This window comes from Dasypus novemcinctus, chromosome 22 (assembly GCF_030445035.2).
Source record: "Dasypus novemcinctus isolate mDasNov1 chromosome 22, mDasNov1.1.hap2, whole genome shotgun sequence".
NCBI lineage: Eukaryota > Metazoa > Chordata > Mammalia > Cingulata > Dasypodidae > Dasypus > Dasypus novemcinctus.
In genome coordinates, this window is record NC_080694.1 from 53,880 (window position 1) to 80,643 (window position 26,764).

The 26,764-nt window shown below is 39.0% G+C and overlaps 1 long non-coding RNA gene across 1 annotated transcript in view; it reads right to left on the reverse strand.

Moving 5' to 3' along the window:
- LOC131275388 (uncharacterized) overlaps positions 1-25,473 on the reverse strand; it is a 50,496-nt gene extending 25,023 nt beyond the window's left edge. The window contains exons 1-2 of the long non-coding RNA XR_009182853.2: positions 25,437-25,473; positions 24,913-24,999 (exon numbers count right to left, since the gene is read on the reverse strand). This is a non-coding gene — a long non-coding RNA (uncharacterized lncRNA). The remainder of the gene's footprint in view (positions 1-24,912; positions 25,000-25,436) is intronic.
- Positions 25,474-26,764: the final 1,291 nt, after the last annotated feature.

A 26,764-nucleotide genomic window follows, 5' to 3' on the forward strand; every position in this document is an offset into this window, starting at 1 on the left:
ATCAGAAGTCTACCAGGACAACTGTGGCCATCTTGGACCTGCAATGCATAGATTGCTGCCCACGCCTGCAGCTCCATCCCTGACCCAGGCAGGATTGAAAGGGGTGTGAAGCTTCATCAATCTCTCTGGGCAACTATGGTCTAGGTCTGCATGTCTTGAATTATTCCACACAGCTGTGATTCTGTCCCTACCCCTGGCAAAGGAGAAAGTTGAAAGAAGCTTCATCAGTCCCTGAGTAATGAGAGCAGCTTAAGCCTCCACAGCTTAGAGAACCAATGACATCCTTGGCTCCTACTGCACAACCAGCAAAGGAGAAAAGGCAGAAAGCCATAAACTAAAGAGAAAAACTACACCCAGAATAAATACTTTACTACTCTGGATGCCAAGACACCAACAAAAATTATAATCCACACCAAGAAATAGGAAGATATGACTCAGTTAAAGGAACAAGATAACCCACCAGATCACAGAAAGGAGTTGAGACAACTAATTATAGAAGTTCAAACAAATCTCATTAATAAATCCACTGAGATGGCTAAAGAGATTAAGGATATTAAGAAGACATTGAAGGAGAACAAAGAAGAATTTGAAAGCATACATAGCAACTTAGCAGATCTCAGAATGAAAGGTGCAATAAATGAAATTTAAAAACACTGGAATCATATAATAGCAGATTTGAGAAGGCAGAAGAAAGGAAGGATTGGTGAGCTGGAAGAAATGGCCTCTGAAAGTGAACATACAAAAGAACAGATAAAGAATGGGAAAAAATGAACAAGGAATCAGGAAACTAAATGACAGGAAAAGATGTGCAAACATACATGTCATGGGTGACCCAGAAGAGAAGAGAAGGGAAAAGGAATATTTGAAGAAATAATGGTAGAAAATTTCCCAACCCTATTGAAGGACATAGATATCCATGTCCAAGAAGCACAATGTACTCCCATCCAAAAAAATTCTGAATAAATCAACTCTGAGACACATACTAACCAGAATATCAGATGCCAAAGACAAAGAGAATTCTGAAAACAAGAGAAAAGCAATGCATAATATCAGGGATACCCAATAAGATTAAGGGCTGATTTCTCTTCAGAAACCAGGAAGGCAATAAGACAGTGGCCTGATATATTTAAGATACTACAAGAGAAAAACTTCCAGCCAAGGATCTTATATCCAGCAAGACTGAGGGTGAAATTAGAATATTCACAGGCAAAGAGAAACAGAATTTCTGACTAAGAGGCAAGATTTTCAGGAAATACTAAAGGGTGTGCTAGACCCTGACAAGAAAAGACAGGAGAGAGAGGCCTGGAAGAGAATCTAGAAATGAAGATTATATCAATAAAAGTAAAAGTGGAAAAGAATGGTGAAAATAAAATATGGCAGATAAAACTCAAACAGTCAAGAATAAACTTAACCAATGATGTAAGGTACTTGTATTCATAAAACTGCAACTCAATGTTAAAAAAATTTTTTTTTAAAGTTCTAAATAACTGGAAGACTATTCCATGCTCATGCATTGGAAGACTAAATAACATTAAGATGTCAATTCTACTCAAATTGATATACAGATTCAATGCAAGTCTGATGAAAATTCTACCAGAATTTTTTTTAATTGAAAACACAATTATAAAATTTATTTGGAAGGGTAAGGGATCCTGAATAGCCAGAAACATCTTAAAAAGAAAAAGTGAACTCTCACCTCCAGACTTTAAATCATATTTCCTAGGTATAGTGGTTTAAAAAAAGCATGGTACTGCCATAAAGACAGACACATAGATCAATGGAATCAATTTGATGGTCCCGAAACAGACCCTCACAGGTATGGTCAAGCCATTTTTGACTAGCCTGTCAAACCTACACAGCTCAGGCACAATAGTCCATTCAACAAATAGTGCTGAAAGAACTGGATATCCATAGCCAAAAGAAGGAAAGAGGACCCCTATCTCACATCTTATCCAAAAATTAACTCAAAATGGGCAAAAACTTAAAAATAAAAGCAAGAACCATAAAACTTCTAAAGAAATTGTAGGAAAGTATCTTCAAGACTTGGTGGTACGTGGTGGATTCTTAAAGAAGATAAGAGGAGGACTGAGATGAACTACTGATGGTTAATGTATGTAGAAGTTTTAATTAGTTTTGCTGTAAAAGTGTGGAAATGTATAGAGTAGATGGTAACATATAGTGAGTAAAACTAGTTAATAATTGGGGATGTGGCTGAAAATGGTATTCTAGATATGAAATGCCAAGTGACAAAATGCTAAAGAATAATCTAGGAACTGAATAGCACAGTAAACCAAGAGGTGGATGAGAATTGTGTTTGATGGTATGGATGCAAGAGTGTCTTTGTTAGCTAAAGCAAATGTACATCACTACTGTAAGGTGGTGGGAATGTGGAGAAGCATGGGAAAAATACAACTGGAAGGAGCTATGGACTCTTGTTAGCATTGATGATATAATATTCTTGCTTCTATGCCAAAGATGTACTGTGTTGATAATGGGGCAGTATGGAAAATGTGTGCCAAATGTACACTATGGTCATGGTAACAATCAGATGATATTATCTGGTCTGTAACAAATGTTCAGATAGAGGGGTGTTGTTTGGGAATTCTGTACATGTGCATGATTGTTTTGTAAGTTTACAACTTCTGCCATAAAAATATACTTAAAAATAATAATAGGGTGGGTTGCAGGAAAAATACACCAAATGTAAGATAAGGACAATAAGATTTTGACAAAAATCTTTCATAATTTGTAAGAAACATCTCACAAAAATGCAAGGTGTTGGTGATGGTATATGGGACCCCTGCATGATGTTATACATGTTTGCTTTCTAAGTTCAGAATTTTTACCATACTTATTATGAATGATCATATATAAATGATATAAAGATAATAATAGGGTGGGTTGGGGGAAAATATTTTGGTTAGTAGTAATATTGTGACAATGCTCTTTAATCATTAGTTAAAAATGTTTAACAACAATTCAAGGTATTGGTGGTAGGGTGAGGTATGAGAGTCCTGTATGATGCTATATATGTTTGTTTTGTAAATTCACAACGATTATTATACACTTATTGTTTATGTATGTGTATGTATGAGTGGTATACTTTAATAAATTAAAAAAAAATTTTTTTTAAATCATGGGACCCACTGAGTCCATCACTCTCCTTTCTGGGTAACAGCAGTGGAAGGAGACTATCTGGGGAGTCAGGCAAGCTAAAATTAGATTTCAATTATAAAACAAAGTAAAAATTAGGTATTTTTTTAAATCACCATTTTACAGATGAGGGATAGGTACAAAGATCTCAAAGTACTTCTCCTGAAGTGACCCACCAAGTACATGTCAGGATGTAAGTACAGGGAAGTCTGACTTTAGGCTAAACCACTGTGGAAATGACTTCACAAGAGTCACAATTCCATCCAAATTGGGCTGCCCTCAAAGCCCATGGTTGAGCTTCAACTACATCCAAGGGCTGCAAATATTATGGTCTGAAACCACCTCCCCAGCCAGGAGAGACATCATAGAGATGGTGGAAAGAGCCACTGTCTCCACTTTTTATACTCTATTAAATAAACAGTGAGTGCATGGTGACAGTTTAGGTGACCCTGTGCTAGGCACAGGGCAAGGAGAGATTAATTAAACCTTATGGGAGTGACTTACAGTCCAGGGAACAAGAGATAAAGAATCAGCAAATACAACTTGAAGAAGAGTGGTCAGTGGTAGGATAACAGAGCAGGTAAGAAAGATGCTGTGAGTTGATGAAGTTCAACCTGCTGCCCACATAGGATGTCTAAGGTTTGGTTCCTGGTGCCTTCTAAAAACAAACAAGGAAAGAAATGAATAAACCAACTCAAAGGAGCCTATGTGGCTCAGTGGTTCAGTGCCATCTTCCCACATACAAGGTCCCAGGTTCAATGCCCAGTCCTGGTACCTCAAAAAAAAAAAAAGTTACCAAAGTCAGAAAAGACAAGACTGGAGCTGGGGATCAAAAGAGGAGGAGAAAGCAGCCAAGTGGCGAGGGGTTATTTCCATATCAAGGAAATAGTTAGTGACAAGTGGAGAAGGAAGACAGAGCTTGATCACTGCATGACCTCCAAGGGAGGTGGGCATGGCAAATAAGCCCATTAAAATTGGGCAAAGTATTTAAATAGACATTTCTACAAAGAAGATATACAAATGGTAAATAAGCATATGAAAATGTGCTCAAGTCCACTAGCCATTAGGGAAAGGCACATCAAAAGCATGATGAGCTATCCTTCACACCCATTCAAAAGGCTATTATTTTTTTAATTGGAAATAGCAAGTACTGGTAAGGATGCACATAAATAGGAAACCTCGTACACTGTTGGTAGGAATATAAAATAATGCACTGGCTGTGGAAAACAGCTTGGCAGTAACTCAAAATTAACCTAAAATTACCATATGAACTGGCAATCCCACTTCTGCATATATATCCAAAAGGATTGAAAGCAAGGACTCAGACAGGTATTTGTATGCCAATGTTCAGAGCACAATAAAGAAAATGTGGAAGTCAAATAACTACCAGAAGATGAATAAACAAAATGTGGTAAATACATATGATGGAATATTATTCAGCTGTAAGAAAGAATGAAGTCCTGATACATGCATCAACATGGATGAACCATCAGGACATTAAGTTTGGTAAAATAAACCAGACACAAAAGGACAAATATTGTATGACCTCACTGATATGAACTAAGGATAAGAACCAAACTCACAGAATTAGAATCTAGAATATGTTACCAAGGGATAGAATGGGGGTAGAGAATGGAGCGCTGATATTTAAATTGTGCAGAATTTCTGTTTAGGTTGATTGTAAATGTTTGGGAATGGATAGTGGTGATGGCAGGACGTTACTGTGAATTATATGTTTGTGAATGTGGTTGAGAGAATTTGTTTACGATCTTGTACATTAGTAGGAGGAAAGCTAGAAGCCTAAAGATGGGATTGTTTAACTAAGTGAAAACTGTTATGGATGATGGACTGAGGTTAATAGTACAAATATAAGATTGTTCTTTCATGAATTACAACAAATGTATGGCACTATTAAACATGGTTAATAACAGGAAGGTAGATGGAAAAAATACACCTAATGTAAATTAAGGATTATAGTTATCAGTAATACATTATATTCATTCATCAATCCTCACAAAGCTGACACACTAATGCAGAGTCAACAATAGAGGTATACACAGGAACATTAATTTTTTACATGAATTTTCTGTAAACATACAACTTCCCTCATTTAAAAAAAATTGCAGTAATTTTAAAAAGCATTAAGCTAAGTGAAAGAAACTAGACACAAAGTACCACATATTCTATGATTTCATTAATATAGACATAAAGATAAGTCTATAGAGATGGAATGAAATTAGTGGTTATGTAGGGCTGGGGAATGGCAGAGGGACTGGGAGGTGACTTCTAAGGAGTATAGGGCTTTCCTTCTAGGAGAGATGAAAATGTCCTAAACTTGATTGTGGTGAGGAATGCACACATTCGTAATTATACTAAAGTACACTTTGGATAGATTATATGGTATGTAACTATATCTCAAAAAAACTGCTTTTAAAATTTGGGGCACACATTGTGGAGGTTCTTGTAGTCCAGTGTAATACTCTTGCTTTTTACTGTAAGCTGGGAATGCATGGGGGTTTCAGTAAAGAAAAGGGCCAAGACTTGCCTGAGGTTTTAACAGGATCGTTCTGGCTGCTAGGTAAGAATGGACCACAGTGGCAAGCAGGTCAAAGGCAGACCAGTTAGGGAGCTACCACAATAGTCCAGGCAAGTGATATGGTGGATTAGACAGAGCAGCAGCAGTTAGGGAAACCAGGTGGTTGGGTTTTACACATATTTGAAGTAGCTGTTGCTGGATTACTGTGGGGTAAGAAAGTGACACAATCCCAACTCCAAAAGACAGAGGAATGAACAAACAGGAGGAATGCAACTATGCATGAAAGTAGACTATTATTATTCTAATAATGTAAGAACTTGTAACATTGATAAAAATAAAGGCAGTGGACACAGAGGTTCTGAGGAGAGGGAGAGGGAAGAATAGGTATAATGCGGGGCATTTTTCAAACACTGGAATAATTTTGCATACTGCAATAACAGAGACAAGTCATTATACATTTTCTCAAAACATATAAAAATGTGCTGTGCAAAGTGTGAAACATCATGCAAACTATAGACCATGCTTAACAGCAATGCTTCAATATGTGCTCATCCCATGAAACAAATGGACCACACTAATGAAGGATGATGTTCATGGGGAAAACTGTGTTAGGGGGAGGGAGTAGGGTATATGGGATTCCACTATATTTTTGATGGAATATCTATGGCATCTAAAGCACCTTTAAAAATAAAGAAAACAAAATGCTTTTAAAAATTGTGACATTTAAGCAGAGGTATCAATGGAGTTGTGATGTTAGGCAAGAGAAAGACTGGGGTATCATCAAAACTATTTGATATTTGAAAACATGGAAACAGATTCTGAAGAGAGGGTGCACTGAATGAAATCCATAAAAAATAAAAATGATACACGGCTCTTCACCAAAATTTTAAAACTACAGATCTGCAAAAAAGAAACTATAAAGGCAAACTACAGACAGGGACTAATATTTGCAAACTTAACTATGACAAGGAAAGAACACATACCTAGACTATCTGAAACTGATATCTGGATAGGTATCTACAATATTGGGAGCGGCTATGGCTCAAGCAGTTGAGCACTTGCTTCCCACAAGAGAGGTTCTGGGTTCAGATCTAAGTACTTGCTAAAATAAACAAAAACAAAAAACAAGCAAACAAAAAATTTTTAGGGGATCCCATGTGGCTTGGTAGTAGAGCACTGGCTTCCCACTTATAAGGTCATGGGTTCAACCTCTGGGCTTAATACCAAGAAAAAAAAAAACAAAAAAACCACACAGGTATTCTAGAATAAATTAAAAGAATTTCCAAAATTCTCAAAATTCAACCATGAAAAAACAATCCAGGGTGTCACAGGGTGACAACTGCTACCGGTTTTCACCAGACTGAGGTGTCCCTCAGGCCGGTGGGCTCAAACTAGTTGGCCCCGGGGGAGTTGAGGATGGATACGGAGACTATGCACACTCCAGAGACAGGGTTCTGGACCAAGTCTAACTTTATAACATAGAAACAGCTATTTATAGTTCAGGGCAATAGGGAAGGGGGGCTAGGTGGTATTAGATTGGCAGGGGTGAATATATGCCCAAACAAGGAGAGGGGTAAGCTATGGGGGACGGTTAGGTTGATCATGTAGTCTGAGCTTTTTCATGCCATACTGCCTGATTGGTGGGTATCAAACAAAGGGAAAAGGGCTCAGAGAGGAGGAAGAAGACATGGTGTAGCTGGACAGGGCCTGGTTGCCATTCTGTCTGACCTTGTGGTCAGTGGTTATTTTGTTTAGCTGTGTGGTTGCCTTAGAGACAGCATATTGGCAACTGATAAGCTATGCCTTGTCAGCTGTGCACAGGGTGCTCTTGGGCGCTTTTATTTCTCCTACACCAGGGAAGTGGCTGTGGCCCATCTCCAGGGCCTCCTTGTGAAGGCAGGCTCACCCACAGGCTGCCGATTGCTGCCTGGCCCGCACATGCTGCAGAGAGCCGATTCAGCAAAGTGACACAACAAAGGAGGGAGACAAGCAAAAAACAAACAAACAAACAAACACCACCTTCCAAGGCCTGCAGCCTGGAGCTGAGCATCATGGGAGGGAGGGCCAGGGCAGCTTCCCGCACTGCCCAGGTGCAGGCCCCACCCAAGGCCTCTGGACTGGGGATGGCCCCACCCACTTCCTGCTTCAGGCACCCAGTGCTCAGCTAGTGGATCATCTGAACCATTCCTCAACTTCTGAGTGTTCTTCTTTAATCTTGAACATTCTCCATTTAATATTTCAGCCCTTTCAGCTTTTCACTTTATCTACTTAAGCATTATCTTGTCACCCTATTTCTTAGAGATTATACTTCAATTTTGAACTGTATTTCCATTTTTCTTATTTCTTCTCATTCACTTTTTGAATTTTAAAAATTTATATCTTATCATGTATTTCATTTTCTTAATGCCTGTTATCTACTTTTCAGAAAGCATATTTCAGTACATAATATAGATCATGACAAAGAGCTTTCATTCATTTGTTGTGGATTACTCTGCACTTACTCCTTTTCTCCCTATATTACTTTGATACTTGAAAATAACTGTTTTTTCTCTTGGTTTTCATATGATTAAAAAAATTTTATAGAGAGAATTGAGACTGAAAATAGCTTTCCAACAATACAGATCTGTTTCTCTTTCTACATGTTTTATGAAATGTTTTAAAGTATGGATGCTTTCTTCCTGATATTTTCAAATTCTGTACTTCCACCACTCTTCCAAAAGGGTCTTCACTCAATTCATTACCTCTCCCACAACTTTTTTGGTCTATTTTCTTTCTCCATCTGACCACTGAATGTTCCTTTTACATGTACTCCTCTCTGGAGAAATATTTCCATGTTGCCAAAATCTAGTCATTCTCTATACATGTCTACAGATTTTCAAAATCAATGATCTATGAAAGTCTATATATATTCAAAAGTAATATGTATATGTTATTTCAATACGTTATACTATATTTCATTTCTGAATTATCTTGTTTTTGTATATTTAATGCATCATATTCCTACAATCCTTAGTTGTAGTTTCTTATACTTTATGACTACAGTTACTAATTTTCTATTTAGTTTTAAATCAACCTATTTTCATACATATTTGGTGTTAGCAATCATGATTCATATTCTGCAAATTTTGAAACATTTTTATTGCTTTAGATTCATAATCCAATAGGTTCAGGGTCATTTCTATCTGGACTACAATATTACAACCATATGGCTTTACACCTATCACCAGGCACACACATGGTCCTCAAGGATTCTGGTTATTATTTGTTCTTACTCTAGTTAAATAACTGTTTTATAAATAACCTCTAGAAAGAAAAATTCATTTAATAGGGTTTATTGAATTTTAAAAATTTAAGAACACATCAACATATTTCAGGCATAGTCTATCATGATCTTACTATTAAACATTGAACATATGGACATTAAGGAGAATTAAGTTCTTCAAAATCATAAAAATGTAGGTATCCAACAATTAACTCACATTTCAGGATTTCACAAATGCACTCACAGGATACCTATAATCTGGGGGCTTTCTGCTGCTCACTACGTGGATGGTCATTTGTGGAAGTTATTCTACTCTGTTCACAGCTGCATTTTAAAAATCCACAGCTAACATCACACTCAAGAGTGAAATACTGAAACTCTTTCCCAAGAGTTCATGACCAAGATAAGTTAACTCACTTTCATCACTGCTTTTAGCATTGTACTATAAGTTCTAGCCAGAGCAATTGGGTAAGAAAAAGAAATAAAGTCATCCATACTGGAATGGAAGAAGGAAAGCTATCCCTATAGATGACATATCCCTTTAAATACATAATTCCAAAGAAGTCACAACAATACTAATGCAACAATAAAGGCATAAAGCAAACTTGCATAGTATGAGATAAATGCACAAAAGTCAGTTTTGTTTATACAGCACAACAAAAAATAAGTCCACTCAATCAGCCGCTAACAAATAAAATAGCTAAGAATGAATTTAATGAAAGGATAAAACACATGAACACTAGCAAACAAACTGAATGAAACTAAAGAAGACCTAAACATATGGCAAGACATCCATTGTTCAATGATGATAAGATTATATTATTATAATATCAATACTTAACATAGGGAGCTACAGATTCAATACAATAGTTACAAAAATCCCAGTGCCATTTTTGTTTACAGAAATGGAAAAACCGATTCTCTAATTTAAATGGCTTCAGTAAGTGTCTTTAATAGAGAAAACAATCACCTTTCTTCCTTGTGAGACTAGGATAGACTAATTTGTATAATATGAGGAGGGCTTTCATTGAGATCTGGTTGACTTGGGTAGGAATATGTGGGATTCTCTGAGGGATACTGGGGTTCACAGAAATTTGAGTCTTAATTCTCCCTGTTAATGGAGGGCAATATTTTTCTGTAAATTTCATAGGGACACAGAGGCCAGGATGTGGAATATCTCTGAGTACAGAGCTGTGTCTCCATTGCCATATTTTCATTCAGGCTGGGTGAAGTTTTTGGTTCTCAGAAGGAAGTAGAGGTCTCTGAAAACACAATAATTGACCAATTCCCCTCCTCTTTATACCCTAAATCTCAGGATCTGCAGTGAGTTAAGCATGAGCAAGGGTATGAAAATTCACTCAACATCAGTAGTGACCAGTAAAATTAATAAGAAAATTAGAAGGTCTCACTGCTCTTGGAGTGCACATGATCTGGGAGAGGAAGGACTGAAATAGGAAGGTGCACACTCCAGGATGCTGAGGGAGTTGTTTAGTTCTTTAGTCAGGGAAACACCTGTTGTTGACCACCTCTAGAGTTCTCATATCATTCTACATTTCAACTCCAGAATTTCTATTTCCACTAAATTTATACTTTCTAGCCCTTTATTGATATTCTCTACTTGGAGAGATATCATTCTCATGTTTTCCTTTCACTCACTGAGCAGATTAAAAATTTGTAGATGCACTAATCCAGAAAATGGGTGTTGATGGAAGTGGGTACTGCTCATCTCTTTTGAAAAAGAATGGTTCAAACCCCGGGCTTCCTTGACCTCTGTGGAGCTGGCCCATGGGCAGTGCTGATGTGCCAAGGAGTGCTGTGCCACACATGGGTGTCCCCTGCATAGGAGAGCCCCACATGCAAGGAGTGCACCCTGTAAGGAGTGCCACCCAGTATGAAAGGAAGTGCAGCCTGCCCAAGAATGCATTGCATGCATGGACAGCTGACACAAGATGAAGCAACAAAAAGAAGCACAGATTCCCATGTCGCTGACAACAACACAAGTGGACAAAAAAGATGCAGCAAAATAGACACAGAGAACAGACAACCAGAGTGGGGGGGGAAGGGGAGAGAAATAAAAATAAATAAATCTTTAAGGAAAAAAAAAGAACAATCATGAACACTTATGCACCGAAGCAGGGCACCTCAAAATACATAGGCAAACAAGGAAAAAAACTAAGTGGGGAAATGCATGCCTCTACAATTACTCTGGGGGACTTTAATACACCAATATCACCTTAGACAGAACATCTCAATGAGAATCAATAAAGAAGTAAAGACCCTGAATAATACATTAGAGGATCTGGACCTAATAGACATATACATAACATTACACTCAAATACAGTGGGATATATATTATTCTTGAGTGCACATGGATCATTCTCAAGAACAGACCACATGCTAGGCAACAGAACACCTCTCAATGAATTCAGAAAGACTGAAATTACACGAAGTAATTTATGTGACTAAAATGCACAGAAGCTGGAAATCAGCAAGGGGCTGAGAAGCAGATTAGGCACAAAGATATGGGAGTTAAACAGTACACTCTTAGACAAACAGTGGGTCAAGGAGAAAATTGCAAAGAAATCGGTAACTACCTTAAAATGAATAAAAAAATAACACAGCAACATTGCATAACCTCTGGGATGCAGCAAAAACTGTACTGAGAGGAAAACTCACGGCTATAAATGCTGATATTAAAAAAGAAGAAAGTGCTAAAATCAAAGACTTAACTGCACATCTGGAGGAACCAGAAGAACAACAACTAACCCCAAAGGAAGTAGAAAGAAGGAAATAACAAAGATTAGTGCAGAACTAAATGAAATTTAAAATAAGAAAGGACTAGAAAAAATAAAACCAAAAGCTGGTTCTTGGAGATCAATAAAATTGATAAACCCTTAGCTACACTAACAAGGAAAAAAAAAGAAGATGCAAATACAAAAAATAAGGAATGAGGAAAAGGATATCACCACTGACCCCACAGAAATCAAGTTTATCATAAGAGGATACTTAGATAAACTGTATGCCAACAAGAATAATTTAGAATGGGCAAACTCCTAGAAACACACAAGCAGCCTATGTTGATGAAAGAAGAAAGATGAACTCAACAGACCAATCAGAAGTAAGCAGATACAGTCAACAAAAACCTCCGAACCAAGAGCCCAGACCTGTTTCACATGTGAATTCTATGAAACATTCCAGAAAGAACTAACACCAATCCTGCTCAAACTCTTCCAAAAAACTGAAGTAGAAGGAACATTGCCTAACTCATTCTATGATGTGAACACTAACCTAAAACCAAACCCAAACAAAGATGCTACAAGAAAGGAAAATTACAGGCCAATCTAATGAACCTAGATGCTAAAATCCTCAACAAAATACTTGCTAATCATATTCAAAACATATCAAGCAAATTTCACACCATGACTAAGTGAGTTTCATCCTGGGTATGCAAAGAGTGTTAAACATAAGAAAATCAATCAATAAAATACACCTCATAAAGAGATCAAAGGAATAGAAACACATGATAATCTCTACAGATGCAGTAAAAGCATTTGACAAAACACACCCTTTCCTGATTAAAACACTCCAAAAGACAGGAATAGAAGGAAACTTCCTCAACAGAACATAAGGTATATATGAAAAACCAACAGCTAAATCATATAAAATGGTGAAATCCTAAGAGCTTTTGCTCTAAGACTGGACACAAGACAAGGATGCCCACTGTTACCGCTCCTGTGTAACATTGTGTTCAAAGTGCTTGCATGAGCACTGCAGCCAGAAAAAGATGCAAAAAGCCTCAAAATTGGAAAGGAAGAAGTACAAGTTTATTTACAGACAACATGATCCTATACATAGAATGCCCTCTGAAACAAAGCTTCTAGAACTTATAGTTCAGTAAAGTCACAGGATATAAGAACAATGCAAAAAAAAAATCAGTAGCATTCTTGTATACCAATAATGAGCAATCTGATGAGGAAATCAAGAAAAAAATACCATTTACAATAGAAACTAAAAAAAAAACAAATACCTAGGAACAGTTTAACTGAAGAAGTAAATGACTTATATGCAGAAAACTACAAAGCACTGTTACAGGAAATCAAAGAAGACTTAAATAAATGGAAGAATATTCCCTGCTCATGCATAAGAAGACTAAATATCATTAGATGTCTATCCTACCCAAACTAATCTACAAATTTAATGCAATCCCAATAAAAATCAACACAGCATTTTTTAATGACTTGGAAAGACTATGAAACTTATTTGGAAGGGCAAGAGTCCCCAAGTATTCAAAGACATATTGAAAAAGTAAAACAAAATTGGAGCAATCACACTACCTGACTTTAAAGCATACTACAGAGCTAGAGTGGTCAAAACTGCATGGTACTCTCACAAGAATACACATACTAGCCAATGGAACTGAACTGAGAGTTCTGATATAGATCATCACATATACAGTCATTTGATATTCAACAAGGCCACCAAATCCACTCGGCTGGGAAAGAATGGCCTCTTCAATAAATGGTGCTTGGAGACTGGACATAAATAACCAAAGAATTAGAGGAACACCATCTCACACCTTATATGAAAACTAAAGATGGATCAAAGATCTAATTATAAGAGCCAAAACCATAAAGACCTTGGAAGATAAGTAGGGAAGCTTCTATAGGACTTTGTAATAGCAAATGTCTTCATGAACTTCAATCCCCAAGCATGAGAAGCAAAAGAAAAAAATAGATAAATGGGACCTCCTCAAAATTAAAACCTTTTGCACTTGAAAGGAGTGTGTGAAGAAAGTGAAAAGACAGCCTCAGCAATGGTAGAAAATATTTGGAAACACCAAATATCTGATAGGAGCCTAATGTCCACCATATGTGAAGAAATATCTCAAAATAAAAAGACAAACAATCCATTTAAAAAATGGACAAGTGATTTGAACAGACACTTCTCCAAAGAAGGAAGACAAAAGGCTAAAAAGCATATGAAAACATGCTCAACATCACTAGCTATTAGGGAAATGCACATCAAAACTACAACAAGATACCATCTTACTTCCATTAGACTGGTGGACATTAAAAAATCAGAGGACTAAGGTGCTGGAGAGGATGTGGAGTAATGGACACCTTCATCCACTGCTGGTGGGAATGTAGAACAGCCCAGCCATTGTGGATGACAGTTTGGGGTTTCCTCAAAAAACTAACTATAATTCTGCCATATGACCCATCAATTCCACTGCTGGGTATATACCCAGAACTGATAACAAGGACAAGAACCGATTATACACAACAATGTTCATAGCACCATTATTCACTATTTCCAAAACTGGAATCAACCCAAATGCCCATTAAGAGATGAATGGATAATCAAAATTCAGTAGATACATACAATGGAACACTACCAACTGTAAGAAGGAATACAGTACAACACATGGGATAACATGAATGAATCTGAAGGGTCTTATGTTAAATGAAGCAAGCCAGGTATTGAAGGACAAATATTGAATGACTTCTTTGATAAGAATTAAGCTAATTGAGCCAACACAGGGAGCTAGAGTCTGGAAGACAGGTTTACAGGAAATAGAAAGGGAGAAGGTTGTAAGCCAATGCCCACAGGGGTGCAATCTATGATAAAGTATGAGTAGTTGTGCAGTGAAGGGATATGACAGGGGTGTAAGGATATTATTGGGTTGGGTGGTGCAAGCTTGATGGGTCTAGGGTAGGGAGGATGGGTTGAATGGTCCATGGAAATGGGGAAAGAGTTGAGGGGGGAGGTAGCAGGTGAACATTGGCAGGTATGTGGTTGAAACTACAATGCTGAGAAAATTGTTTTGGCAATATGACAAGGAAGGGCTACTGGTTTAGGGTGCTGGATGGAAATACATTTGGGAGAGGGCACACCTGGGGCAGTCTTCTAAAGAAGGTGCAAGTGATGATTTTGTCATAGTGTGTTGGATCAGTGGAGGGGGAACCACATAATGAGTGAAAAGGAGTTAAGCTCCCATACAGGGGAGTCTTGATATGTTCTCAAACACAGGGGAGGGTGTCTCTGGAGAGTATGGGTGGTTCCTAACAGGAGAGGACAGACTACTGTGTCAAGCCAGCAGCACTGTTGCAAATATCTACAAATTTTGTTCTTCAAGGAGTGAAGCCTGGTGGTCACAGTGGGTCCTGTGGGGGGGAGAGAGAAAGAATGGGATCAACAGAAGAGTGAGTATTTAGGGGGCAAAGGAAGAATTCTGCATGATCTTGCAATGATGGATACAGGCCATGTTAAATTTCATCAAAAATTTATAAAAGTGAATGGTGTAAAATGTAAACCATAATAGAAACCACTGACCATAGTTTGAAGCTATGTTTTAATACTTGTACATCAGTTGTAACATATATGCCATCCTCATGTAAAAAGATTATTAACAAAGAAAGGGAAAAAGGGGAGGATGTTGGGTATATGAGAGTCCCCTCCATTCTGTATGTGACTTCACTGTGACCTAAAACTTCTTTGTAGACAAAATGAAAAAATAAAATACTGGGGAAGTAATGGAAGAAAATGCAACTGTACATATAGCACAACATATATTACAGTGATGAAAGGCAAAACTTAAAAAACAATTCTTTTACTATTTTTCATTTTTAAATACCCCTTTTTAACCTTATTTTAGTTTTAGTTTTCTTAAATTATCATGTATTTTTTCTTATGTTTAAGCCTTTTGTTATTATTTCATTTTCCTATTAAGCAAATTTGAAAATATTCTTAGCTTCATTTTTGAAGAACTTCTAGATTACAGAAGGGTTACAACTATGATAGAGGAGGATCATTGGTGTGGGGAGTACATGATGGGGGATAGATACATGGAAGGAAGTTCATGTGGGGATATATATAAGGTATATAAATATGTTCCAATGTTCATGGGGCATTGCCACAGTGGGTAGAGATTCACACAACAACTGAAAGAATACCGAATTCCTATCCTTGGGAGCTCTGCCACATTCTCTAATGCTACAGCAGCAATCCTCCAAGGAGTAATGACTAGTGAAAAAGGATGGTCCACTGATATACGCTTGAGATAGATGACTATGCTTATGCACTTTTTGCTCTTAAATTTGCAAGTTAGCATAGTGATGTAGGGTACTGAAGAGCTACTTCCTGAGAACCTCCATGTTACTCAAATATGGCCTCTCCCTAAGTCAAACTCAGCATATAAATGCATTACCTTCCCCCCCAATGTGGGACATGGCTCCCAGGAATGAGCCTCCCTGACACTGAGGGATTACTACCAAGCACCAGAGGATGATGCAACTGGAAAAAGACACTGAACTAAAGGGGGAAAAGGTAAAGATACATGAGTTTATATGGCTAACACACTTCAAAGTAAGCCAGGAGGCCATCAGAGAGTTATCCTTATAAAGTCTCCACAGGATCTCATAGGCTGCCAAAGCAGATACTACCACAAATAGTGGGACATCTGAGGGATCCAGAGACACCCAGCTTATACAGTCAGGGCAGATAGCTCTGGAGATTGAAGCCTGGCCATTGGGCCCTACTTCGGAGTTTGTGCTCCTGAGTGTGACAGAGCTGGACTCAAATATGACTTCTCTACACATGCCTCTTCTATCTCTTTTATTTGAAACTATAGTTGATGCTGGAATTGGTAGGTGTACATCCAAAAGACTTGAATCTCTGAAATGTCCCTGTGCCAGCTGGGCCCTGAACCTCAGTGGAGTTGTAACACCTACTCTCCAGTTCATTGGACTCATCTAGGTCAACTAACAAGGAGGTGAGGATGGACAACCATCACACCAAGGAACTGAGAAAGTCTACAACTGCAAGCAAGAAAGTCCCATTTATCAGCCAAAGGGGATCAAAGTCCCCTTTCTGGTAGAGTAGGCATCACTATTCCAGAATCCTCAGGAGTGTGGACTTACTGGTATTCCACTATAGACTTATTGTGGTTATATCAATGGAAAATCTATCACCAATGTGGAGACAATGGCCACTGGAGGTGCTGAAGTCATGGAGAGGGAAAAAGAGGTATAATATGGGGGCATTTTCAGGACTTAGAATAGACCTGACATTGCAATGACAGATACAGGCTGTAGCAGTCTGGTATTATTGATGAATTCCAAAAAGAAGTATTGGATTATGTTTGTAAAATGATCTTTTCCTCTGGGCATATGAGATTATATTGGATTTATAGGTTTACCTGATTAGGTAATTATGTTAATCACTTGTGCCAGAAGGGCATTGAGTCCCAACCCTTTGGTGGGCAGAAAAAAGGCATGGCAAAGGACAGAGTTAGAGGTTTTTTTTGTTTTTGTTTTTTTTTAAAGATGTATTTATTTATTTAATTTCCCCCCCTCCCCTGGTTGTCTGTTCTTGGTGTCTATTTGCTGCGTCTTGTTTCTTTGTCCGCTTCTGTTGTCGTCAGCAGCACGGGAAGTGTGGGCGGCGCCATTCCTGGGCAGGCTGCTTCTTTCTTTTCACACTGGGCGGCTTTCCTCATGGGCGCACTCCTTGCGCGTGGGGCTCCCCCACGCGGGGGACACCCTTGCGTGGCACGGCACTCCTTGCACGCATCAGCACTGTGCATGGGCCAGCTCCACATGGGTCAAGGCGGCCCGGGGTTTGAACCGCGGACCTCCCATATGGTAGACGGATGCCCTAACCACTGGGCCAAAGTCCGTTTCCCTATAGGTTCTTAATGTAGGAGTTTTTATGTTGGAATTTGATGCTGAAGCGGGAGTCCTAGGAAGCAAGGAACCCTGAACTCACAGAGAAGCAAGACTGCAGAAGGGAGGAAACCCAGGAAGCCTGAACCCTTGCAGATGTAGGCAGCCTCTTACTCCAACATGTGAAAACAGACTTTGGTGAGGGAAGTAACTTATGCTTTATGGCCTGGTATCTGTAAGCTCCTACCCCAAATAAATACCCTTTCTAAAAAAAAACAACCAATTTCTGGCATTTTACATCAGTACACCTTTGACTAATACTCAGGCCATTATATATTCTGCCATAACCTACAGAATTGAATGCAAGAGAGTGTAAACTACAAGGTAAACTATAATCCATGCTTAGTTGCAATGCTTCAAAATCTGTTCATCAGTTGTAATGAATGTAGCACACTAATGCTAGAAGTTGTTAATGTTGGGAACAGTGGGAGGTATAGGGAGTGGGGCATATGGGAATGTCTTATATTTTTCAATGTAACAATTTATGTAATCTAAGGATCTTTTAAAATTAAATTTAAAAAAGGATACAAAGGCCTCTGAGCTGACTACAAAGGGGTATCCAGGGATCTACCATCCTGGGAAAGGTGAAAGAAGGGGACACAGCCTAAGGCTGAGAGCTTCTGACCCACAATTCGGGTCTGCTGTGTCCCACCAGCTTTTCCAGGCTGACTGGGATTACACTGTTGTCTACCTTGGGCTACTAAACAGAGGTGGAGAAATCCAACATTCTCAATCTCCCTCTCTTATAGCCGGGGTTGATTGTTGAGGATGTACCTTCCCAGGAAACAGGAGAGAGAGGGACACAATCTAAGGCTGACTCATCTTTGGACCCACAAATTTGGTCTGTTGTGTCCCATGGGCCCTTCCAGGTCAGAGAGGCCTTGCCATTGTTTGCCTTAGGACGCTGCAAGGGAGTAAAGAAATCTGACCCTCTCAATCTCCTCAATGAACAGGGACTGATTGTTGAAGATGCAGAAGGGAGTAGAATTATTTCTTACCCAGGAAATGGGAGGGTGATGCCAGAGAAGGCTAGAGACTTTTTTATAAGAAAGTCCAAATTACAAGGATTTTAGCCTCCAGGCAGGATCTTCTCACATTGATCCAGGCTGTGTTACAGTAAAAACACATTAAACAGGCATCGAACTGAGGGCTGCCAAAGAGTGTCATCTGCTGGCAGAACTTGGTAGTACATATGAGAAAACTAAAAATAAATGAGGCATTTTCTGACCTTTATAGCTTGCCTCCCAAGGCCCTAGGAAGTAGGTCTGCAAAACATTACTGGGTGCAGAGCACACTTTTGAGCAACTAACAAGGACAAGCCTAATGATCCAGGTTGAATCAAGAATCAAAGAGCAACAGTAACACACAGCCTCCTGCCACTAAATCCCAATAAAAGACAAAGAAATTGAGCATCTGAGTAAACTACATACTAATCAGGTGCCTAGACATCAGCAAAAATTTATGAGCCAGAATAAGAAAATGGAAGGCATAGCCCAGGAAAAGGAATATATCAAAGTCCCAGAAGAGATGCAGGATTTGAGAGAACTAATTAACGAGATGTGTACCAATTTCCAAAATTAAATTCATGAGTTAAAAGACAATATGGTTGAAGAGATGAATGTCATTCAAGAAGATGTTCAGCAAGCACAAAGAGAACTTGAAATGTGGAAGAGAAAGCAACAGAGCTCATGGGAATGAAAGATGCAATAGGTGAAATCAAAAACAACATTAAAGGTTTACAACAATTTCAAGCAGACTTGAAAGGATAAAAGAAAGAATAAGTGATACCAAAGACAGAAAACAGCTGAAATTGAAGAGAGAAAAGAATAGAGGGAGGGAAAAAATGGGAAAAAAATTGAGCAGAGCCTCAGGGAGATGAATGACAAGAAAAAACACAACAACATACATGTCATGGGAGTTCCAGAAGGAGAATAGAAGGGAAAAGGATTAGAAAGAGTATTTAAGGGAATAGTTAAAATTTCCCAATGCTTACAAAAGAAATGACCCTGCATGTCCAAGAAGCCCACCTTATCCTAATCTGAATAAACCCCAATAGATATACTCCAAAGCATATATTATTCAGAATGTCAAATGTCAAAGATAAAGAGAAAATTCTGAGAGCATTAAGGGAAGCAAATCATCACATACAAGGGATGCCCAGTAATAGTGTGGATTTCTCATCAGAAACCATGGTGGTGAGAAGACAGTGGTATGATGCAATTAGGAGACTGAAAGAGAAAAACTGCCAGCCAAAAATTCTGCACCCAGCAAAACTGTCCTCCAAATATGTAGGTGAGTATAAAATATCCACAAACAGAAACTAAGAGAGTTTGTAAAAAAGAATCAAAATTGCAGGAAATAATAAGGAAGCCATAGAGCCTGAAAGAAAAAAACAGAAGAGAGAGGCCTGGAGCAGAGTAGAGACAAAAGAATAGCAGAAAGGATAACCAAGAGTAAAAAGATAAGACCAAAATATGATATCAACATGAATACCAAAGAATAAAATGTTGGAAATAATGCATTTACAGTAGTATCATTGATTGTGAATGAAGTAAATGCACCAAACAAAAGATATAGATTGACAGAATGGATAATAAACACAAGAGCCATCCACACACTGCTTACAAGAGACCCACCTTAGACTCATGGATACAAACCAGCTGAAAGTAAAAGGTTGAAAAAAGATACTCCATGTAAATAGAAACCAAAAAAGAGCAGGGATCGCTATACTATTATTGGACAAAACAAACTTTAAGTGAAAAGAAGTTATGAGACAGAGAAGGCCATTATATATTAATAAAAAGAGCAACCCTCCAGGAAGATATATTTATGCACCTAACCAGGGTGCCCCAAAATATGTAGGACAAACTCTGACCAAACCAAAGGGAGAAACAGGCATCTCTACAATAATCACTGGAGACTCTAATACACCACTCACATCATGAGACAGAACAACTGGACAGAAGATCAACAAGGAAACAGAGACCTTAAAGAATAATAAATGAGTTAGACCTAAAAGACACACAGAATGCTGCATCCAAATGCAGCAGGTTATACATTCTTCACACATGCCGATGCATCCTTCACCAGGATACACCACATGCAGGACACAATGCATGTCTCAATAAATGTGAAAAGACTGAAATTATACAAAGCACCTTCCTAGATCATAATGGAATAAAACTGGAAATCAATAATAGACAAGAAAAAGGCAACTTCACAACTGTGTGGACTCTAAACAACATACTCTTAAATGATCAGTGGATCAAAAAAGAAATTCCAAGTGAAATCAGGAAATATATTGAGAAAAATGAAAATGAGAACACAAATTACCAAAGCTTATGGGATACAGCAAAGCCAGTCTTGAGAGGGAAATTTATGGTGCTAAACACCTATATTAAAAAAGAAGAGCTAAACTCACACTTAACTGAATACCTACAGAAATCAGAAAAAGAACAGCAAACCAATCCTCAAAGCAAGCAGAAGGAAAGAAGTAATAAAGATTAGAGCAGAAATAAATGAAATTGAGAAAAACAACAACAAAGAGAAAATCAAAACCAAAAGCTGGTTCTTTGAGAAGATCAGTAAAATTGACAAATTGCTAGCAAGATTAACAAAGGAGAAAAAGGAGGCAAAAAAAAAAAATCAGAAATGAAAGGAGGGAAGTAATGACTGACCCCACAAAAATAAAAAGAATCAAAAGAAGATATTCTGAGAAATTGTATGCCAACAATCTAGACAACCTAGAAATGGGCAAATTCCTAGAAATGCACCAACAACCTACACTGACACTATAAGAAATTCAAGAACTTAACAAACAAATCACATTTAAAGAGACTGAATCCATCATCAAACACCTCACAACAAAGAAAAGCTCAGGACCAGATGACTTCAGAGATTAATTTTACCAAGTATTTCAAAAAGAATTAACACCAATTCAGTTTAAATTCTTCCAAAATGATGAAGAGGAGGGAAAATTACCCAACTCTTTTTATGAAGCCAACATCACCCTAATACCAAAGCCAGATAAAGACAGTATAAGGAAAGAAAAGTACAGACCAATCTTTCTAATGAAATAGAGATACAAAAATTCTCAACAAAATGTTGACAAATTGAATCCAGCAACATTATCAAAGACTTACACATCGCGACCAAGTGGGATTTATTCCTGCTAGGCAAGGCTAGCTCAACATAAGAAAATCAGTCAACATAGTACACCACATTAACAAATTGAAGGGGAAAAAAACACATGATCATCACAGAAAAGGCATTTGACAAAATCCAGCATTCTTTCTTGATAAAAAAAACACTTCAAAAGATATGATTGGAAGGAAAATGCCACAATATGGTAAAAGGATATGTAAAAAACCCACAGCCAACATTGTACTTGGTGGGGAAATGCTGAAAGCTTTCCATCGAAGATCAGGAAGAAGACAAGGATGTGCACTATCACCACTGTTATTCAACATTGTACTACAAGTTCTAGCTAGTTACTCTAGCTAATTACTCTAATTACTTTAGAGAAGAAAAAAAATTAAAGGCATACAAATAAGAAAAGAGGAAGTAAAACTTGCACTATTAGCAGATGACATCATCCTATATTTAGAAAATTCTGAAATGACTACAATGAAGCTACCTGAGCTAATAAATGAGTTCAGCAAAGTGGCAGAATACAAGAGCCACATGCAGAAATCAGTGTTTTTTGTACACTAGTACTGCACAATCTGAGGAGAAATCAGGGAAAAATTCCATTTACAATAAGCAAGAAAAAGACTCAAATATGTAGGGGTCAACTTAATCAAAGAAGTACAGGACCTATATGCAGAAAACTACAAAACAGTGGTAAAAGAAATTTAAAATGACCTAAACAAATGGAATGACATTCCGTGTTCACGTACTGAAAGATTAAATATCATGAAGATGTCAATCCAACCTAAACTGATTTATAGGCTCAATATAATACCAATCAAAATTTCAACAGCCTACTCTACAGAAATAGAAAAGGCAGGGAAAAGGACTTGGCCCAGTGGTTAGGGCATTCGTCTACCACATGGGGGGTCCATGGTTCAAATCCCGGGCCTCCTTGACCCATGTGGAGCTGGTCCATGCGCAGTGCTCATGCACACAAGAAGTGCCCTGCCACACAGGGGTGTCCCCCACATAGGGGAGCCCCACGCACAAGGAGTGCGCCCCTAAGGAGAAGCCGCCCAGCATGAAAGACAGTGCAGCCTGCCCAGGAATGGCGCCGCCCACACTTTTCCTGCAGCTGACGACAACAGAAGCAGACAAAGAAACAAGATGCAGCAAATAGACACAGAGAACAGACAACCGGGGGAGGGGGAGAATTAAATAAATAAATAAATCTGTAAAAAAAAAAAGAAAGAAAAGAAAGAAAAGGCAATTACCAAATTCATTTGGAAGGGAAAGTGCACCTAAATAACCAAAAGCATCCTAAGAAAGGGCAACATGGTGGGAATTTCACTGCCAGATCTTAAAACATATTACAAAGCTACAGAGGTAAAAACAGCATGGTGCTGGCATATAGAAAAACTCATTGATCAGTGAAATAGAATTTAGAATCCAGAAATAAACCCTCACCTCGATGGTCAACTAGCGTTTGACACATCTACCAAGTCCATGTTAATGGGAAAAAAGTCTCTTCAAAAAATGGTGCTGGGAGACCTGGATATCTATAACCAAAAGAATGGAATAGGACCCCTATCTTACATCCTATACAAGAATCAACTCAAAATGGATCAGAGACCTAAATATAAAAGGAAGGATCATAAAACTACCTGAAAAAAATATAGGGAAACATCTTAAGGACCTTGTGCTACATGGTGGTTTCTTGGACAAAGCACATGAAACAAAAGAAAAAATGGATAAATGGGACCTCCTCAAAATTAAACACGTGTGCACCTCACAGGGCTTTGTCAAAAGGGTAAAAAGGCAGCTGCCTCGGCATAAGGAAATGCTTGGAAATCATATGTCCAATAAGGGTTTAATAGCTATAATATATAAAGAAATGTTACCACTCAATAATAAAAAAAGACTCAATTAAAAAATGGGCAAAAGACATGAGTAGACATTTGTCCAAGGAAGAAATACAAATGGCAAGAAAACACATGAAAAAATGTCCAACATGAGTAAAAATTAGTGAAATGCCAATCACAACTAAGAAATATCATTTCACATCTATCAGAATGGCCACTATTAAAGTCAGAGAACTACAAATGTTGGAGAGGATGTGGAGAGATAGGAACACTTATTCCCTATTGGTGGGAATGCAGAATGGTACAGCCACTGTGGAGGACTGCTGGGCAGTTCCTAAAGAAGGTGAATACAGATTTGCCAGTGACCCAGCAATATCACTATTGGGTCTACACCCAGAACTGAAAGATACAAACAGACATCTGGACACCTATGTTCATGGCAGTGCTACTCACAACTGTCAAAAGCTGGAAAGAACCCAGTTGTTCATCAACTGAGGAATGGATAAACAAACAGTGGTATATTCCCATGATGGAATATAATGCAGCTGTAAGAAGAAAGGGAGTCATAAAACATTTGACAATGTGGATGAACCTGGAGGACATTATGTTGAGTGAAGCCAGACACAAAGGACAAATACAGTAAATACAGCATTACTATGAATTAAATATACTGTATAACACACTGTATGATTTCATTTATATAAAATGTAAATATAAATCAATTTATAAAGGGGAAAAAGTATTTGTGCAAGAATATTCAAAAATGGGAGTTGTGAAGAGTAGGGGAGGCACAGATGGAGAAGTGATGGATTTTCTTATTTATTATTATTGAAATTATGAAAATGCTCTAATAATGATAGAGGTGATGAATGCACAACTATGTGATGCTGCCGAATACCAATGATTGCGCACTTTGGATGAACTGTATGCTTCCTTGATACGTACCAATAAAATGATTTTTTAAAAAAAATTGACAAATAGCACTTAAAAATGGGAAAATATGTAAATAACACTTTCACCAGAGAAGAAACATTCAATTCTTTTCATCACTAGGGAAATACAAATTAAAACCTGCTATGACTTATCATAAAGACATAGTAAAATGGCTAAAATCAAGAAAGATAATACCAACTGTTAAAGAAGATATGGAAAACCTAGAGTCCTTATATATTTCTAGTGAGAATGCCAAATGGTGCTGCCACTTTGGGAAACATTTTGTCAGTTTCTTAAAAATATAAACTTACATCATTGTTGCTAGTTCCACTCCGAGATATCTATCCAAGACAAATTGCTGTACCATGATTCCCACAGCAAGTTCATGGCCGCCAAAACTGGGGAAAAAAATACAAATGCCTATCAAACGGGGCTTGGATAAGAGAAGGTGGTACATCGTAAATAGCTCTGCAGCTCTAACTAGGTAATTTCATTCAAATAACTTTCACCGAATAAACAAGTTATCCGCGTCTGGAAAAATGCCAAAGACTGAAGCAGGCCCCAAGCCCCCTGCTGCCCAGGGCCCGGCGAAGGCAGCCCCCAACCTCCCGGTCCCAAACCGCACAGAGAGGGCAGGACCGGCGGGGGTGCCGCGCACAACCGTCAAGCGAGCAGGAGCTTCGGCAGCCGCACGGCTGGGCGCTCCCACAGCGCAGCGCGGGGATAGCCGCTCGGCCGCTTTTCTGCGCTGCCGGAGTCCCCCGCAGCCCCGCGCCCTGCCGCGCCCACAGGCCCGCGGGCGCTCCCCACCCACCCGCCCCGCCGCTGCCAGTACCGGGCTCCGAGCCGGGCGCAGGCGGGCGTCTGAGGAGGGGCCGCGCACTCCGCCTGAGGGTTCCGGGCCAGCGCTCACTGCTCGCCTGCTAGCGGGCCAGACACGCCCCGCACACGCGGAGCCCCGCACAGGCAGAGCCCCGCGCGCGCGGGGCCTCGGCCCTGCTGGAGCACCAGGTCAGCGCGTCCGACGACTCCGAACACCCGGAGCTTCAAAGGGCCGCCGCCGCGCCGCCTGCCGGGTGGGGCCTGAGGGGGTGGGACCTGAGGGGGTGGGGCCCGAGGGGGCGGGGCTGAGTGCCCGGTCACGCCCCTGCCAGGCGGGCCCGCGCGCCCTCGCGCCCCTCGGCTCTCCTGTACCACCCGCCTTCGGGACCCCTACCTGTGTTCTCCTGGGCCAAGCATCTCCCCACCCCCGAGACCTGGCTGAGGCCTGGCAGCCCCTTGGATCCCCCTGGCCAGGAATGGGGCCCGCCTCCCAGGAAGAGCTGCCGGCCCCCCTGTTGTGAGATAAACATTCTTCTACATCACAAAAGACTGAAGCTCTGGGTGCAGCGCAATCAAGGGCAGCAGGAGGTGCGCTGGGTGGGGGGGACCCGGGAGTCTCATTGTAAACAGAAGGTGACTGGCTCCTTTTCAACTAACAGGTCATGATTCTAGGACCCAAGATGATAAAAATAGTTAAAATGGGCAGAATTGTAGTTTCTCAAGATACACAGGATTTTTAAAGTGGAAAATCTTCAAGGGAAATTAAGACCTATGAAATGCTATGGTTATAAGTGAATCAACACTTGGAATATTTTAGAGCAATACTCGGGGCAAACTGTCAGTAATTCATCTTTTAGGACTTGTGTAATAACTCCAAACAGATTATTCCTGTAATGTCAAAAAACTATCAAGTAAATGGAAACATTTTTTAAAAATTTTATTTAATTGCCCTTTTTTTAAAGCTACATTGATCACAAAAAAGTTACATTAAAAAATATGAGGTTCCCATACTCCACCCCCACCATAATATGCAAATACAGAGAGACAGAAAGATGATTAATGGCTGGGAGGGGTTGAGGGGAGTGGGGAAGGTGGAGTAACTCCCTTTGGATCTATGAGGGTTCCTTTGGAGTGGATAAAAATGTTCTGAAACTAGATAAATTCAATGCACAACATAGTGAATATACTAAATGCCACAGAATGTACTGTTAAAATTGTTAATTTTATGTTATGTTAATTTCACCTAACAAAAAAAATACAGATGTGAAGTGGAGGAAAAAGAAATGGTCATAATTATAATGTTCTTTGGTGCTTGAAAGGAACACTTTCTTTCTACTATAT